Source organism: Cyrtonyx montezumae, unplaced genomic scaffold (genome assembly GCF_038088225.1).
Source record: "Cyrtonyx montezumae isolate F1298 unplaced genomic scaffold, pur_monq_1.0 scaffold_3, whole genome shotgun sequence".
NCBI classification, from domain to species: Eukaryota; Metazoa; Chordata; class Aves; order Galliformes; family Odontophoridae; genus Cyrtonyx; species Cyrtonyx montezumae.
The window spans coordinates 114,929,578-114,946,749 of record NW_027072034.1 but is presented as its reverse complement, the minus strand read 5'-3'; the positions used below and the strand labels follow the sequence as shown (position 1 = coordinate 114,946,749).

At 41.2% G+C, this 17,172-nt stretch overlaps 1 protein-coding gene across 1 annotated transcript in view; it reads left to right on the top strand.

The window, feature by feature from the left end:
- CUNH12orf75 (chromosome unknown C12orf75 homolog) overlaps positions 1-17,172 on the top strand; it is a 134,751-nt gene that overhangs the window by 17,351 nt on the left and 100,228 nt on the right. The gene's annotated exons all lie outside the window — the stretch shown is intronic.

Genomic DNA, 17,172 nt, shown 5'->3' with positions numbered 1-17,172 from the left:
TGACCCCTTCAACCTGGAACCAAGGTGAAATAACTTGTAGATTAGGAGTTGGTGTTAGAATACCTCATTATGAATGATTTTCTGTAAATTATGTCTACAGACTCCTGTTCCTACAAACCAAGCTGATAAGAACTCAAATAGTGCTGGGTGCAGTTTTGCTTCCCATCAGCTCGCCATTGCAAAAGAATATAGTTCCCACATCATATGCTGCACAAACAGACTATATCATTTGAACAGCACAAGTTTATTTAGCAGGGAGGTGCGAGGCCCATATCTGACCTAACCATGATTGCCTTTCCCATAGAAAAATAAACAACAAAGCAGACAAAAAAATCCCCCCCAAACCAAAAACTAGCAAGAAGCCAGTCATCCTAGGATACAACGTAGTGCAATTGGAAAAGCCAGTGATAGGCACCAGTAGTCCTTCCCTTGCTAGGAAAATCATCAGTGGACCAGGTTGTATTCAGATATCTCTTGCACTGCTGCTGATATCTGATTGTGTGGATTGAGGTCAAAACAAAGTGATCTCAAAGAGTAGCTCCTAGCACCTGGTGGTGGGGCAGCTGAAGGAGTTGAAACTTGTTGGCAGTTGAAACTTTTTCTTGTTTTACGTCATCACCTAATTTTTCTTGTGCAAAGTTGCAAAGAGGTGAGCACATTGCAGAATTGTACTCTTAATGATTAATCTTCTGAATGTGTGGGAGGTATGGTGGTTTCTTTCTTAATATTTTTGTTCCTTTGCATCTTCTCGCCGTAAAAGCTTACCGATCAACTGATGTATGTTTCGGTCTCATGGGCTGAAATTTCTGCAGTAGATCTACATTCATATATGCCATGCACAGCTGTTCTTTTCAGACTGGAGAGCTAGGGCCTTGTCTTAGATTTGCAAACTCTTGTCTTTTGTTTTCCCAAGGACGCAGAGATGTGGAAACTTTATGACAGTACACTGTATTCTGTCTTGGCCAAATTCCACTTAGGGAACTGATTGTCCACTCATCAAAATTCCTCTGTGGTGTGTAGCATTTCCTAAGCCTTTGTTTATAAAAGCACATGACATTTTATGAAGAAATAAGTATACTCTTTCAAACCTTACAATCTATGGCTATTTCTGTTAGGAGGAGGAACATAAAAGAAACCCTATATGCCAGCTGACAGCTGCATATTTGATAGCACCCTTGGAAGATATTTAGGCTTTCATTGATGGTTCAGCATGAGAATTACAAATAGAAAACAAGAAGCCATTGAATGGCAGAGTTATTATTATTAAGAAATATACTTTGATTTTGTCTAAACTTCTTGAATTACCGTTTGTGAAGAAGGAACATTTAAGCGTTGGGCTGTTGTGCTGTTTCAAGTTGTCACTCTTTCTCCATCCAGAGTTGAGGAAGTATATTTGCACTCTGAAAGCACTTTATTAAAGACGGTGGATTCAGACTTCATAATCTGAGAATCTCCAATTTGGGCTTCTTTCAAAGCCCAGAAATATTATTCTTGAAGTCACATATCTCAGCGCAAACAATTGAATCTTGGAACGTTCTAGGACATCGAAGCACAGGTTTGAAACTACAGTTTGCCATTATCTGAAAAACAACTCTGCTTTCTTGTTGGATGCTAATTTTTGTTTCTGCATGAGCTCTTCCACCTAGAAGACAGCTGGCCCTTTGAATTACACTAATCGACAGTTTGTTGATTTTGCCTTCTTCTGAGTGCTAAATCTGAAGCTTAGTTGTAAGCACTGAACTTCTCCATTTCTTGGTGGCCACACTGCCCATCCTGAGTGTGCCTTCCACATTGCAATACAGTTCAGAGGGTGCAACATAGCTCTAAACTTTCGTGTTGATCAAGCATTAAATCCATCACTAAGAAGGTTGTGGACACGCTGGTAAAGCCCACTGTAAAATGTGACATAAAGGGCATTATTCACTAGGGGCACAATCCTCTTGTAGGGGCCACACAAGGCTGAAACTGCAGAACATAAAGGGGGAATTTGTTACTATTGAACACAAGCACAAAGCATTAATTTACTTGATTTCATCCTGCATCTCTAGCAAAGGAATGTATGGGAGTATGGTTGAAATGGCATCAGATTTTTAGTAATGCACGGGCATATTGTTCTTTATCACCCACACAAGTCTAGTGATTCTCAATAATCATGCTTCCCAAGCAGTCGGTGAGTCACTACTAATGTGTTTTCTGCGAAGTAGACCTCTGTTTCGTTCCCATGGTGATCAGAAGTGACAATTATTACAGACTGCTACTACAGTTCCTCTAGTGCATGTACCCATTAAAGAAGCTCTTATCTGGTTATAGTTCCTTGGAGTCTTGCAGTACATCGTCATCACTTCCTATTGACAGCAATTTGAACACTTGAAGTGAATTGGCTTTGCAGAGAATATGCTGGAGGAGGGTGATTTGTGGAATATTTTGTTTTGCAATGGTTTTATAAACAAACCAAGAAAATAACAGTTCTGTAAACTTTCCACAGAACAAAGGTATTGCTGGAAACCTTTTGAGACTGGGCAAAATGCTTCAACCCGTTTTAACAACAAACCTTCACAGAACTTAAAGTAATGAGAGCAATTTGGTTTTACACAATTTGGCAATTTTTCCCGTAATGCGAGAGTTTTCAAACACTGGAATATTACCAGACAGCAGAAACCTACTTGTGAGACCTTAGGATGGCTACCACCCATGCTGTAGTTATCAAATACCTATAGGTTAAGGTAGTATGCTGCCTGTGAAACAAGTATTCCCAGGAAGCTTAGCGAAGCTTCTTAAACCAAGACTCGTGAGCTTCTATCTGCTGAGAAAAGAATAAGAAAGATACCATGAGACAGAAACTGGATGAGATGGACTTGGAGTGACAGAAAGGAGGAAATAGGTGAAAGAAAGAGGATTATATTATAATTGTACTGTAAAGACAGATTCAGAAGGAGGTCAGGAACTGAAAATTACGTGGGAAATAATTTAATTAAGTATCTGCTCTGTTTCTCTGTGATTTTCATCTGTTGAACATAAGCAAGAAGTAGACAACTTCCAAATCATTTTAAGACTGAAGAGAAATGGAGATTGGCCTACTGGTTGTTTCCAACACTCAGAAGTCTGAGGTTCCAACCTGTTGAGAAACAACTGATCTCTTTTTTTTTTAATGCTGTTTATTGAACTCATTAACCTTGTTTGTCCTCTTGGGTATTGCCACAATATATAAGTATTCTACTTTCAAGTGGTGTTCCCTTTCCTTACATCGCTCTTTGCAGATTTAAACCTCTAGTTTCTTTGAAAGTTTGCGTCACTTTTGAAAAACAACTTAGTAGACTGAGAAGATACACAAGATGTAAAAGTCATTAACAGGCATAGTACAGGCTTAGATTATGGAACATACAGAAAGAAACAAGAGTTTAATCTGAAAAGCAAAGTAGAGATAGAAGCAAAGCGTGGTTTAGTTAATGACACATAGTTTACGTTGACCAAATAACCAGTTGATCGCTGTGCAAGTGTCTAGGTTAGATCACAGTACTCTCATCAGTGTTCAGGGAATTAGCAGCCCTCTTAGAGAGTTCTGTTTCTGGTCTTTGATTCCAGTGTTAAAGGAAAATGCAATGATGTGTAAAGGAGCAGTAATGTGAAGGACTGAATTCCACACTTCGCTATCATTGACCATGTTTTATGTTTGCCAGATCTCGGTGTTGTCTGCAGGATGGCTTCAGCTCTATGAAAGCTGAGCTCACTGAGTTCTTACTGTGAGGCCCTGATTCAGAGAGACATGTTAATTGGAGACAGGTCACTTTCAATAACTGTTTTGTGGGGGAGGCCAGACTGTAGGAAAATGTAAGACTGTTTATTGGAGCTAAAGAGGTATTCAGACTTTGGAGAGAGTCCATATTGCGTCACCACCAAACTCTACTTGACAGAACACAAACATAGCACCACATTTATAAATAAATAAAATCAAGGAGGCATTGCACACCTTTCAGTTTGAATCCAGTGTATTTATGGTTTTGTACATGGTTACACTGACCGTAACTTTGAATATTTTCCCCCAGCTAGGCTTGTGTTCCCCAAGTGATATTGCTGTATGGAAAAACTTGGACAGATTCCTATTACCTGGTTTTCCATAGGAGTTTGACATGCTTTTGGAAATCAGCCAAAAGACTTTCTATAAAATTAGAAGATGTAATTAGATCTTAATGTTTAAATGATAACAACTTGAGCAAACTCCAAGTATCTGGTTATTATAACTATGTGCGTCATCTTTGAAGACTTGCAAGAGACCAGTTGCTTACTTCTTTTTCCTCTTCCAAATTGTGGGTTAGTTTAATAAATAAATGATTAAATTATTTTACTTTTCTATCAAAGGAACTGCTTTGGATCATCAGATAAAAGCAAACCATTTTTGGCAGGAAATTAATTTGTAGTGAGGAAACTGTGCCAGCCAGAGGAGATGGAGTTTCTATAAATTCCAAATTCCATTTAATAGAATGAATAATAGTTGGAGAACTTATCGAGCACTGTTAAAACCTTTGTTCAAAACATCATTGCTTGCATAATAATTGCTCCCTGAGAAACCCAAGATTTACAGTGAAAAGAACCCTGAAATACTCTAATTAGAAAATGATTTTTGATTTTTTTTTTATAATAATATACAAAGAGCACCATTATAGTTTTTTCATTTAATTTCAAGAAGAAGCCAATTTGTCATCTGAATCAGTAAGGTAAAAAGGCAACTTCTCCCACACCCTTGCAGGCAATTCTCACTCAGATGTACAGGAAGAATGGTAAACACTATGGACTAACTCTGTCATAGAGAAATAGATATTTTTACATTTCAAATGAATCCCACTCTTTAATGAATTTGACTAGATTAGTGTAGACTAATCATATGTACTCCTATCAGGTATTAAAATTATTAAAACATAATCTTATTCCTTTTTTGTTGGTTTTTTTTTCTCTTTTTTTTTTCCACATTGGCTGAAATAATCCATGGTAGAAATATTTATTCTTTATTTGTCATAAACACAGACTTAAGTCTGTATTTTTGTAGTAATTTTCCAAGACACTTTTGCCTATTTTCATATTGAGCATAAAGCACAGACCATGTTTTTGCTAAAGGACTGGCTTTATACCTTTCCTCTGTTGAGCATTGCTAAGTAGGTACCACTGGAGAACATTTTATCCTGAATACTTTGCTACTCAGTTGTTTTCTTTTCAACTTTAGCCAAAACATGGATAATGTCTGGTTGTTCCCTGGGAATACTTTACATGTGACTCTGTCATCTAGGGATTTGGACTGGCGTAGTTTTAGAGGTCTTCCTTTAATCATTACAGGGTCTTGAAACCTCGTCTGACCCCCAGCATGGTACCTCCTTCAGCTGTGTCTCTGGACACGCAGTTTTGTGCTGTGAAGTTGGAATGCACAAAATAGTGGGAAAGTATTTCCATCATATTCCAGTTGGAGCAGTGCTGTGAAAAGCCAGAGCAAACATTACCAGGAAATTAAATGAGAAGATGCCTTTGCAACATTGTACATTCTCTTTGGAGAAGTTGGAAATTATGAGAAAAAGTGCAAGATGATAATAAGGAACCAGATCCCGTGGTTAAGTATCATAAATTCCTGTATTAGATATTAAAAGTTACAGTGGTCTCCCTTGTATTGTCATTGCAGTTGCCACCAAGTAGTCGCAGTCTTGTAATAATTTCACCTGCAGACCTTTGTAGCTTGTAAGGGAAATTACTTCCAGTTGACAGTGGCTGACCCTTTGACCCACAGAAATTTTTTTTGCCTGGATCACGGGCTGTGAATGATGTGCACAGAGTATAGCTTGTCACAGTCTGAAAACTCACACTTTTCATCACATTGCATTTGTTATGTGGCTGTGCAGCACATCTTTGTGGTGTCTATTGGCATAAACAGCCAAAGTGGTTTGAAATAACCAGTTGGTAGGCTGGTGATGCAGAAGGATATCTTCATGACATACTTCACATGCAGTACATCATTATCTGGTATGGCTTGTGTGCTGCTACTTCCTTCTTGTGGTAAAGGAAATTTATAAGAATACCTCTGTGAGGGGAAGGATTCATTTCTACTCTCCTGTACTACAGTCAAGACTGCAGTCTGAGCAAGCCTGAAGAACTTCTCAGGGCATAGGACTTCCCAGCTTCACTGAGCATGAGTAATGATGGCTTCACTCCCACTGAAGGGCCAACTGAGTAGTGTATTACCTGTAAGCCTCCCTTGGCTGGTTGCACCATGCCATACCCACCCAGTGACAGAAGACCTGTGCAAAGAGCCCTGTGCTGAAGGGCTGGCCTTGCTGGCTGGCTGAAGTCTTTTAAGTTATGCTGGGATTTGTTTTTCTGCTTCCCTCACTCCCTTAGCAGCAAAACCGAAATGACTGAACTGGGTTTCCTTTTATGTGCCTCCTGAGCAAGCCTTATGATCAGAGGCGTGCTGGTGACAATCAAATTAATCACCGTCCCGTCAGCAGCTGTGGTTCAAGCTCTCCTGGCAGTGGCACAGGAGGCAGGCTGCAGCCTGGGATGTCAATAAATCCTTGTCCAAAGTAGGTCAGCAAATTGTGTCTGGCCTTGAGAAACAGATTTGTTCAAAGACAACAAGTTCCTTGGTGCTTCTGAGAATGATTTTATTCAAATTTATTTCATGGACCCTGCAGGCCCAGATGGAAGCCCTGATTCCCTAGAGTCTGAGCCCTCTGGGAGAATTTGACAGAAAAAAAAAATATATATATATATATTATGAAGAGAGAGAATACCAAAAGTTTGTTTAAAAGTCCTAAAAATACATGAGGGATCCTTTCTAAGGAGACTTGCTATTCCTCTGCAGTTCTGCTGTTCTCATTTCTGTAACTTTCAACATATTCTTCGAAGATATAAACATCTTAAATTCTGATTTTATAGTATGCGTATACATAATCATACCAGCTGAAAGCTTACCTCTTCCAAGGTACTTATTTCAAAATTTGAAAAGATTCTGTGCATATTATTCTGATTTCCAGGAAATCACTGTAATTAATACTGCCACAACTTGTGGGTTTTTTTAATTTTTGACTTTAGGGTTTAGTTTCAATATACAGATAAGGATGCTGGTATTAAAATGACAAGTCATCTCACTTTGCAAAGTATTTACCAATGACAGTGTAGACTACTGATTGTCACTCTGCAACTGCTTGTGGCAAAGTTGTGGTTTATGGACATCACTTGTAAATCAAATTATTCTAAATAACTTTGCTTCTTATGAAGCTTTTAGGTCAAGTCTGAAAGATAATAGAGTCTATAAAAACACTGGCTCTGGGCTACTTCAGGTTGTCATCCAGGACATAAAAATACGTTTCTGAGTGGTAGGGTTATTTTCTATAATGAAATCCATGCTGCTGTCCAGTTTCAAGGTGATTCTTTATAGCCCTATTCCAGCCTTTCAACAAATGCTACTGTGGTTCTTCAAAAAAGAAAGGCAACCGACCATTCCTGGGTGCTCTATAAAGTCTTAAATGCAAGATAGCTTAAAATAAATGTTTGCATCCTGGTGTGTTTTTATGACCTCCAGTGCATGCTGTGTATGTTTAAACTATGTCTAAAGATCAAAAGATTCAGTCTTGTTCCCCTCCTCACAACAAACATAGAATACATTAAAGAATGCCAAAATTAAGCTTCCTGATATATCTGCATCATGACAGATGTTTAAAAATGTTATCAAATTCTCTCCCTATATTTTTTTTCACAGGATATATGTTGAAGTAGACTTACCTAAGCAAATATTCATATTTCCCCTGAAATTTTTGCACATCTTTGTTAGTTCATATTATCATTGTTTTACCATTGCTTGGGACCAACTTGTTGCTAAGGAATATGTTTTCTTTAAACTCCTGCACAAGTTAGACAATACAAATGTGATTTATTTTTTTTCTTCCAAGATAAGCATTTATCTTTGAGCTACTGAAAGCTGCTTCTTGATCACACAAAGGTGGTCTTATTACTGAGGGCATTGAGAAAAAAATCGCAAGCCTCAAGCTCAAATTACCCTGCTTAGACTTTACTGTAATTTGCTGGGAACTCAGAAGTTGTCATTGAGCTGCTGAATGGGTTAAAATAATCTTTAAAAGGGCAAGCAGTATGAATGGCCTTATTGCTTTTCAAAAACTAGCACAAGTGCATCAAGGGAGAAGAGAGACCTGAAAAGAAACAAAGCTCCTGCCTTCCGATGGATGGGAACTGCTTGGGAGCATGATGCAAAAATGTAGTTTTCTAAAAAGCCAAATGAGGAGTCTCTAAAAACAGTTAATCATTGATTCATTTTCTCCTTTCCTTTGTTGTTGCCATTTTGTTATTGTTCCTTAAAGCCCAGCTACTTGTGGAAGAAAGTCTAAAGGACACAGCTGCTATTTTCCAGTAGGTTCTCTGCTTGCTTTTGGTTTTTACTATGTATCTGAGCTTGGAGCTAAAAATAGACATGAGGGACTGGAAATCAGAAGCTCCAGTCTTGCCTGTGCCATGGGTTTGTTACTGTTGGCTAAATCAATTGGCCCAAAACCTTCAATAAGTTTTCAAATTTGAGTGCCCAAGCACAGAACCTTTGTTCTAACAACATCTCAGTGCTCCTCCAGCAGAAGCCAGGAGTCAGTAGTGGTGAGCTTGTTCCTGAGGCTCTTGCAACCGTCAGCAAGGCTGGGCTGCCCAGTCTGAACCTGTTGCCTTCTTACTGCCTCCTCCATGTGTCCAGTGCTGTGCATCAGCTGGAGTTCAAGGACAAAAAAGGAAACTGGAAGGAGATTTTGGAGGTGAGCAGAAAAGCAAGAGAGTATCAACAGCAATGCTAATGAATTGCTGTCTGTTGAAATGCTGTTTCTGCACTTCTTCAGTGGAAATTACTCTTTCCTAGATGGAGAGGCAATCAGCAGCTTAACTTCATTACACATACTGAGCAACATTACTCATGTTAGCAAAACAATTTTTTTTTTCTCTTTAAAAGCCTCAGAACCTGTGACTGTTTCCATTAACAGCTTGGAAATGAGATTTTGTTTTTCTTTGAGGAAAAAGAAATAATCCCCAATTTAATTCCCTGTCAAAATCCAACTGCACTGAGCTCCTTGTGAATTGTCCCACCACGTCCATGGCCAGGCCTGGAGCAGGACGAGCAGCCAGCTGTGCAAATGGACCACACCTCCACACACTGTGGATGACAATTCTCAGCCTGCAGGTGATGGGGTGATGCAGCTGGGCCTCTCTGGGGCCTCAACTCACACGCAGCTGCAGCCATCAGTGGGGAAAAGCCATCTCACATGTGTGGCAAAGACAGGAGAGATTTCAGCATGCTCCCAGCTGTGTGTCCATTATCAGGCTCATCAGACCCCAGTGTGGGACTGAAATGTGTTGAACACCAACTGGACAATAGCAGCCAAGCCTCAAACTCACCCATGGGAACCAGCCTCAGCAAGGACCTTCTGGAAAGATTTCCTGAAGTGCTTTGAAGAGGAAGATCTGGTAGCATTCCCTGAATACCAACAGGTTAGCAGGTGGCACAGAGTAGAGACTAAAGAGACAAATACTCCTGTCTAGATAAACCTGTTAAATAAGGTGTTGTGTGGGAGAAAGAGCACCACAAGAGGATGCAGAAAGCACATGAAGGAAGAAAGGAAGCAAAGAAGCAGCAGAGAGTGTAAGGAGTTCCAAAGGTATGTGGCTGAGCATAGGGCCTGTGTGGGAAAATGAGGAAATCAGGGGCATAGCATGGCCCTTTGAGTTTGTAAAAAGGACTGTAGGCTTGCATTAGGCTTTTAGGTGCAGATGCCAGGGAAGGGATGTGGGACAGACACTGTGGAAAAACTGACTTAGCAGCAGTCACCTCTGGGTATTTGCAAGCTCTGCAACTTCTTCATTTGACATCAACCATTGCCAGGAAAATCCTGGGCACTGTTTCTCCAGTGGACGCATTTCAGGTGTGCAGAGTTGAGGATTTACAGGCTGACAGCTCGACTGTGATTAAAGTGGCAGACTGGCTTTCTGGTTGGGGAAAGTGATCCAGACATGGGGAAGTGGAAGCTTTTTGCTGCAAAAGCCCTTACTGCACAGGGACTGGCAGGTTTCTTATACCATGAAAGCAGATGTGAGCAGTGAGGTTAAGTCACAGGTCTCAGGAATTTGTTGGAAGGGTCTATGCTGAAGATGTGGAAATCTTATCTCCTCCTGGACTTGGCCTGCAGTGTACCTTATCCAGGGGATTGAAGGGAAACATTCAAAAAAATCTATAGATATCTCCTGAAATGAGCAGTTAAGAGAAAGCAGAATACTTTGTGGACATTTAGAAATCGTGACAGGTCTGAGGTGCTTGGAAGGGAAACATCATACTCGGAAACCAGATCTTATTGTGACTGCTTAACTGACAGTGATGCGAGCAACTCTGAAGTTAGGCTACTTGGAGGATGCCGTAGATGCTCAGGACAGTAGACTGTGAAAGGTCTGTGTGCTCCTCCCTTGCCTTGGGATGCTAATTAAGAGCTAAAATGTTGAAAAGTGAATAGGTAGCAAGAGCTGTTGGAGGAGGTAGACCAAAGGCCTCCCAGCTGGAGCAGGAACCTTGCTAGGAGGAAGTCAGAGATCTGGTCCTGCTTGTGATGGGAGCTAAGAGGGGTTTAGGCTCCAGGAACAAGCAGATGAAACCCTTTGGGCAAGAAAGGAGGGTTGCGTCATCCCTCTCCTGTGCATGTCTAAGGGAGGCAAACCAGCAGCAATGTAGAGCTATATTAGAGGGTGAATATCTCTACGTGGTGATGATGAAGCTGGTGAAGGGTCTGGAGCACAAGTCTTATGAGGAGCAGCTGAGGGAACTGGGATTATTCACTGTGAAGAAGAGGAGGCTCACGGAGATCTTAGTGCACTCTACAAGGACCTGAAAGGAGGTAGTGGTGAGGTGGGAGTCAGCCTCTGCTCCCACGTAACAGCTGTAAGATGAGAGGTAGTGGTCTCAAGCTGTACCAGGGAAGGTTCAGTTTGGATATTGGGAAACATTCTTTCTCAGAAAGAGTAGTGATACATGGGCACAGGTTGCCCAGAAAAGTGGTGGAGTGACTGTCCCTGGAGGTGTTCAAGAAACATGTAGATGTGGTATTTAAGGATATGGTTTAATAGGCAATATTGATGGTAGGAGGATGGTTGGACTAGATGATCTTAGAGGTCTTTTCCAGCATTCATGATTCTGTGATTCTGACTCCCATCTCTCCTACTGAGCATGCAATGATTCAAGGTGGTTGCATGATGTCTATCCAGTTTCCTTGTAAACACTCATACTTCACTTGCAAAATACTAAAAAGGGGGTTATTCCAACCGAGGTATGTTATTAAAGCTCAACAACAACGAAGTTGCAAAGGCAACAGCATGCAAACGCGTTGGGCTCCCCACTAGAGAGCAGCGTTGCTCCAGCAGTGGTTGGGTCGCTCTCCTGCTGCTGGGCCCAGCTCTGCAATGCTGTTTGATCAGGGGCTGTTGAGAGCGGAAAGATGACCGCAGAGCTTCAATTTTCTCATTGCAGCTGAGGAATGGCAACGTTCAGAAAAAAGGGATTATTTAATGGGGGAAAAATGGAAAGCTTTTAATCTGTATGCGAGAGAGGTGAAATGTAAAGTGATTTTATTCATGGTCAGAGCTTCTTTTATTCAAGGATCACCCGTAGCACAAGAAAATGAGAGTTCATCATTTCATATGCTTTCTATCAGAAGATTTAAAACTATTTGACCTGCAAGCTAGCAGTGTACTAATCTCAGTGCCTGATGTGAGGCGCTTGGTCCTGAACATGGGAGGTGCAGGTCACCTCCAAGTGTAACTGAGCCCTGCTGGGGTATGGGCCATTGATACCAGCATGATCTGCTGCCTCTAGTTTAGGCCCTGGGTAGAGGTAGCCCAACAAAGGGGTGCACCACTTAAAAGGCTGGCTAACCTTCTGAGGGCAAGAAGCCCAGTGGGCTGTGTAACTGCCTTACTGCTGCACAGACCACTGCTCAGATGTGCACTGGTGCCCAATTATCCACCACAGTCACTAGCAATAATAAAAGAGATCTGAGGAGAACCCTGAAAGCACTAATGGGTCTTAATGGCCCTGTCTGGCTTCTCCTGGGCTCCCACCTGTGCTGTGAGCCTAGGAACCTATTTCAGCTCAGCCTGGGTCCTGCTGCCTGTCCCTAAGCTGGGTGGCTGGTTAGTCTGTCTCCAGCCCCACCAGGGTCATGCTGTGGCACTGGCCTGTCTGCTCCTATCTGTGGACACCCTGGTATTGGCTTGCCCTTTGCTGTGTCACCAAGGAATCCTGTTGCCTGCCTTGCCTCCCCGTGTTCAGCCCTGTGAGACTGCAACTGTTGGTGAGTGCCAGCCTGTTCAGGGCTAGCATTGGTGCTTGGCTTGTCCCCTGCTCTGGGGCAGCCCCATGTGGCCTACTGGCAAGATGCTGGTTTTGTCCAACCTGTGTCCCTTCTGGATGGTGTGTCCCCCATTAGCTCATCAGGCCTTCCTTGCTGACATTTCACTGGCTGTTTCAGCTCTGATATCTCTGCACTAATTATACTTGCTGTAATATGAGCCTTCTGCCAATGGGGAAGGGATAAAAATAAGGTTGTTGTCCTCCTCTTGTACATAGATCTGAGCATTATATAGAAATGGGTCCTGTTCCAAAGTAGTGCTTTTCTTTTTTGGCCTTTACAGTCATAGGGTGCAACCAAGTGATGGATTGGGCTGTAGTGTTTTGGAAGGGAGTTAATATTTTCATTGATCTACCTTAGCTTGTAGTAACACTTAGGAAGTGCTCTGGCATGCCAGAACCAGTGGGCTCACTTAGCAGGTCAGCAGCAAGGTAGCAGAGCATCAGGAAAAAAAATGTGTTCATGAGCATATAGTGTCTGTGCAGCAGACCCATTTTTCTCTCCTGGAAGACAGAGAGATTATAAATCACTGTGAAGCACCTTGTGCTTTTTACTGTGGGCACCTCTCCATAATTAACTAACATATATTGCTGTTTCATTTCTCATAGACTTATGGCTCATTCTTCATTTGGGCTAGATTTAAAATGAAACAAGAAAATGACACCATCTTTCTTTGACCCATCCAGCTCTCCTTGGTAGCCAAGAAGTGTTTCTCCTTCAGACACTTCCCATCACTTCTGACATATAATCTCTTTAAGAAGCTGGGCTATTTCAGGCAGCTTTCAGTATATATTCAGTGGCATTAGGAAAAATAAATATGCCAACAGGAGAATTCCATACTCTGTAACAGTAAAAGAATGAATGTAAATGTTTGAGGTGATATTTTGTACCAATAAAGAAGAATTTCAGAAAGTAGTTGTTCATGCATCGGTACAGATTAAATAAGAAATATATCATTTGTCTTGGTCTGTTTTATAGCTATCAAGGGGAATGGGTGACCGGGCTTACAGAGCTTCAGTGCATACCTTTCAATGCACAGAGAGCTGTGTCACTGCAAAGCCTTCCCAAGCACTTCAGATATATTTCAGAATCTTGTGCTGCCAGTCACAGGTTTTATTCCAGTTGCTCCTATGAGTGATTTATGCATTCAGATGCTACACATCCCAGGGTGCTTTAAGGAATTGCAATTACTCATATCACTCAATCAGCTGTCGTGCTGTGCAGGACTTGGCCTAATGTGCATTTTCAGTGTATCAAGAAACCCAGAAGTGCAACAAAAACAACTCTCCAAGAGGAAAATACTGTGTACTCAGTTCTCTTGCTGGGCTGAGACAGAGAGAATAACAGACAGCAGCTGTGTTTCCCAGTGATGTGTTGGAGGATGTTTAGATACCTTTGAACGTACATAGCTATGCAGGATGGATAACATTAGGCAATGCTACCCATCAGATAAAGAAACAAGGCCTTTTTCTGAAGAAGAGTGGGTGAAATTTGGTAGCCCTTATTAAAAGCCAAGACTAGCAGACAACATTAATTTCTCATTTACTATAATGTAGATATCACAAGACTTGTTGTGATAGGACTATGCTGTCCTATTGCAATGAAAGGAATGATGCCTAAGCAGAGCAAGTTGTGACCTTGTTCTGCCTTTGCCACACGAATGGTCAGATTTATCAGGAAAGCAGCATAGTTCAGAGGGTGCTCAGTCTACTTTGAATTTGTTAATCTACATGTGTGGGTTTTTTTAAAATTGTTTTTGTTTCTGCTTTTCCTATCTAATAAGCTGAAATAGCTGCTTGGAGCTTTTTTTTGTGCTCTATGGGCATGACTAATGACTCTCTCCTACGTAGATATCTACTGTCTAATGAAGGAAAGTTTCTGCTAACTAGCAAACACCATGGGGAAGAAAGATTAAGGTCTTTCCCTTCTGCTAACCTATGATATGGTCACCAAAGATTCAGTTCCTCACAGACCTGAAAGACTTTTTGTTTTCCTCCAGTAAAGGAATGTGGAAATTATCTTCTCCAGCAGTCTTGAGGGAAATAGCAAAGACTCTGTGCCTAGTGACTGAGCCCATCCCGTGTACGCTACTCTTTCTTTAAAATCTCACTGAGACAATAGGTCTAGTGTCATGACAGTGATAATTCCTCTGCTGACAGGCTATGCACTGGAACAGTAGCTCAGCTTTAACTACTGAAGTTAGGAATTCCTGCTGAGATTTACTGGTTGTACCCCACGTAATGTCCCTGTGTCAACCTGCCATTTGGGCAGTGTGTTTTCCTGCTTCTGCCAATGCCATGATTGTAGGAATGGAGCACTTTTACTCTTGAAATATCTGGGACCTGCTGCAAAGCCCGTTAAAACTGAAACTAAACTAAAACTGTGGCTTTCTTTTATGGATTTCACTAGGTTTGGCTCAAGTCCTCAGTAGCATTGCTCTTGTTTAATGTGAAACTTGGAAGCAACCCTGGGTAAACAACCCAGGCTAACAGTCTACAGGGTGATCATAACTACTTGAAGGAGAAGGTAAGGTGTGAGAGGGTGAACAAGGGAAAAATATTAACAGTCTTTATCTCAAAAACTTTTACCCAGGTAACATCAGGCTCGACTTGACTTTGGTGAAATATATTTCTAATCTTATGCAAGTACGTCAGCTTTACAGTAAAATTCATGAACGAGTGCCAAATTTCAGCTTTGAAAGAGGGAGGCTTTCAGCTTGTGGCAAAATCCAGCTCAGACTCAGACTTATGCATAGGCAAGGGAGTTGCCAAGAACAGAAGATACTTCATGGCCTTGTGTGAATTTCAGGCTCCTGGAGAACCAGGCCTGAGGCTAAGGGAGAGATGCAAATAACTATAGCAGTGCTGCTTGATAGGGACATGGGTGATGGATACGCCCATCCTTCTGGTGATGAAACTGGGTGCTGCCTGTGCTTCTGAGATGTCTACTCCAGATGGAAATGCACTGCCTCCAGCCTCAACCATGGTGACTTTAGTAGTTCTGCTTTGTTGTGCTCTTCTGTTCTCTTCTCAGGAGCTAGTGACCAGGACGCTTCTAGATCATTTTGTAACTTGTGCTAAATGCATTTTTAGTAAAGCAAAGTCAGTAGAAATCCTATGCTGTTTTCTGAAAACAGATGGTACTCATCTTCATTGGAGATGGGATCCTGAAACAGCGGTGTGATTTTTATGTCTGTTTCTGTGTTTGTATTGATCTGCAGAGTATCATGAACACACTAAAATGGAGCTATAATGCCAGAAATTTGGTTAAGAGGGACCACCCTGAATTTTAATAACAATTTTGAATAAAATCTTGGCTTTTCACAAGCTTCTTGGCTGCTGTTCGACTTTGTGCTATTATTTCAGTAAAGAAAGTGCTTCCACTGTCTTTCAAATGTAAAAATATGACATATACTTTACTAAGAGATCTTTAAGTATCTGCGGCATACCAAGTGGGAGATACTCAGGGTCATGATAGAGCACTTTGTGTAAAACCTTGGGAGATGAATTCATTAGCATGCTAGCAAGTGATGTAATTTTGCTGATATTAAGACCTGATTAAAAGGCCCAGCCTTTTTATGAATCATGTGTTTTTGGAGAGGTGGGTGGGTAGGGATAATTCTTTCATGTTTGCACTCATGCAGTTATACTTACTGCATTTGACTCTTTTCAAGCTGGACTAGTCTTAGCTATGTCTTTGCCATTCTGTTTCTTTTGTAAATAAAGCTACTGTGGTATAGTACAATTTGCGGACCAGATTCAATCCTCATGAAATGAACAGCTACTTTGCAGACAGCAGAAGTTGTGGAAAGTGTGATACTGCTCCTCTACTTGTAGAGCCAATTTTTTTGAGGCTGCTGTGCTGCTGAGCCAGAGGAACGTATCAGAGTTCTTCCTTCTTTTTATGTGGAAATGTGTTGCCACTGTGATATCTTAGTAGGCAAATCTCACAGTATTGAACCTTAGAAGAGTAACACTTTTCAAAATGCACTGAAAATTCAGGGTCATGGTTTCTCCCCTCATTTGTGTGGGAATCTGCAAGAAATTCAACACAGGGAAGCAGTTTTAAAAGAGAAAGAAGGAAGAGAGATGTAGATGATAATGGAATATGAAATACTGGCACCAATGTTGTCTAACTGGCTCTTATTAGAATTTACTTCTTCCCCACTTTTAGACTGTTGTTTAGGCACTGCCACCTTCGGTATGTAGCCTGTGTATGAAAGAGTACTTGCTCGTGAGAACCATTCCAATTAATGGATCCAAGCTGTTTCATGCAAGAGAGGGCCGGAGAATTGCTTTCTATTTATGTTAAATTAGAGTGGACATGAAATAGCAGAGTGAGCTCTCAAAAAGGCTGAAACTTCAGCAAAAATTTGTTCTCAAGAAGCCTGATCCAAAGCTCATGGAAGACAATTGTTTCACTAACTTCAGCGACCTTTGGATCACACTCCAAGCTCTGAGCTGAAGCTGGTGTATGTTTGATTTTATTTTCTTGTATTTGTACTACTGTTTCTGTCCAAAAGCAACTGCTAGGTTTCTGGAAAAGACAGTGTGAGCAATCAGAATGAGTGAAACTTTGCTGTGAATGAGCTGCCAATAGAAATGTGCTAATGGCACCCAGGGATTGTGTATTACTAGGGACTAATTAATGGGCCTAATTTGATGCCACAACGGGAACACTCAGCTATTTGTGCTCTGACACAAGTTAAATGTTAACAAGTCCCCAGAGGTGTTTGAATTTGGGTCCCAATTAA